This window comes from Arachis ipaensis, chromosome B03 (genome assembly GCF_000816755.2).
Source record: "Arachis ipaensis cultivar K30076 chromosome B03, Araip1.1, whole genome shotgun sequence".
NCBI classification, from domain to species: domain Eukaryota; kingdom Viridiplantae; phylum Streptophyta; class Magnoliopsida; order Fabales; family Fabaceae; genus Arachis; species Arachis ipaensis.
The window spans coordinates 114,625,273-114,626,992 of NC_029787.2; the positions used below are offsets into that span (position 1 = coordinate 114,625,273).

The following is a 1,720-nucleotide window of genomic DNA, read 5'->3' on the forward strand; positions in this document are numbered from 1 at the left end:
ATGTGGCATGTGAAATGACTAAAAAACATATATGAGAAATAAAATATTAAGGATAATTAAGTAAATTTATAAATTTCGGGGATTAGTGGGGACGGGACAGGAATCCCCACTCGAGTTTCCATACCAGCCTCGGGGGAATAACGTTGTCCCCCATCCCCGTCCCCGCTGAAAAAATTTTCCACAGTCGGATCTCCATTCGAGACAATCTCCGCAGAGATCTCCGCGTCTCGAGGAGTTTTGCCATCCCTAGATCACGGGGTGTCAAGTTTTTATTATAATAATCTCTTTAATTGGTTCCAAATCTAGTACAACAAATGTGCCAAAAACATTTGCATTGAATCAAGGAGTAAATTTGTTACCAAAATCCCAAACTTGAAATTTAATGTTGTTATATTGGACAATTTCAACATTAAATCCGATTGCAGTGGAACTGGATTAGAGGAGGGTGGAGCGCGGTAGAATTAAAACAGAGAACGGTTAGAACGCGGTGGAACAGAGCCAGCGCGGTGGGACAGCGGCTGCGCGATGGAGGAACGATGCAAGATGAGTTGCACTGGTCACGAGGTTTCGAGCAGTGGCGGAGATGATCGTAGTGGGGAAGGCGGCTTCGAGTAGTTGCATAGCTAGACGGAGCAAGTGAGAGAGTGAGGGAGGAACTCGAAACCGAGAGGCAGAGGAAGGAGAAGGAGTAGTGGGTGAGTGTGCTGAGCTTAGCTTAGGGTTTTTCTTTTCTTGTCTTCTGACCGAATCGTTTTACTTGTCAGTTTACGGTTCGATTAATTCGATCGACCAGTTCAAACCGGTTTTCAAAACCTGCTTTTTTGGCCATACCATTTAGTATTCACCATAATAAATTAATAATACTTCTTTTCTATTTTATTTAATTTTGTTATTATTTTTTTGGTTTTTCACGGTATCCCCCAATCCAATAAGTTAAAGACTAATCTGTCGCGGTACTGAGCTTTATTTAACGGTTTACCACTGGCCAATGGATTGCTGCATGCACAAGGCAGGATTCGAATCCCTAACACTTGTTTAAACGGACTAGTGAGCTAATCACTAGACTAACCCAACTTGGTTAATTTTATTATTATTATCTCCCTCCATATTCCAAAATATCTTCGTCCAATAAGTAGACGGGCCTGTAAGAAACGCTAACTAGTCTATTTTTGGTCACCCAACAAATAATATCTCTTCTTTCTTTCTTCTCTGCTTAGTTGTGCTGAGGTGAATGCTTTGTGCATTGCTTTCTTTGATTTGAATTAGATACTACATTGTGAAGAAATGAAGGTGTTGATAAATACGAAGAATTAGGTATTGCAACAAGTTCCTTCTCTTTTTAATGCTTAATTTGCTTCACTACTTTCTTTTCAGTGCTCCCAAACAAAGGCCCCAGTATAGTTTTTTAATGGCTTTCCTCTGTATATTGATATGCAAAGAATACACTACCAAATGGTTGCCTGCAATCTAATAACAGTAGAAAAATATTAATAATAACTGTTTTTTATTGTAAAGATGGAGGTAAATATAGCATTGAGGAGCTTCCCAACTCCATTACTCCACTCCATCTAATTCTCAATGTTTTAATCATATAGTAAAAGTGGCTTGACATGTTTTGATGCTGTGATATTAGACAAAGACAAGAGAAGAGAACAAGTCTTTTCTCTAATGTCAAATACAAATATTGAAAATATTTCATTGTTTTTTTCACCCATTTTAA

At 38.5% G+C, this 1,720-nt stretch overlaps 1 long non-coding RNA gene across 1 annotated transcript in view; it reads right to left on the bottom strand.

The window, feature by feature from the left end:
- The window catches only part of LOC110270311, a 12,316-nt gene continuing 11,454 nt past the window's right edge, over window positions 859-1,720 (bottom strand). Inside the window, exon 3 of the long non-coding RNA XR_002359709.1 lies at window positions 859-1,097. This is a non-coding gene — a long non-coding RNA (uncharacterized LOC110270311). The remainder of the gene's footprint in view (window positions 1,098-1,720) is intronic.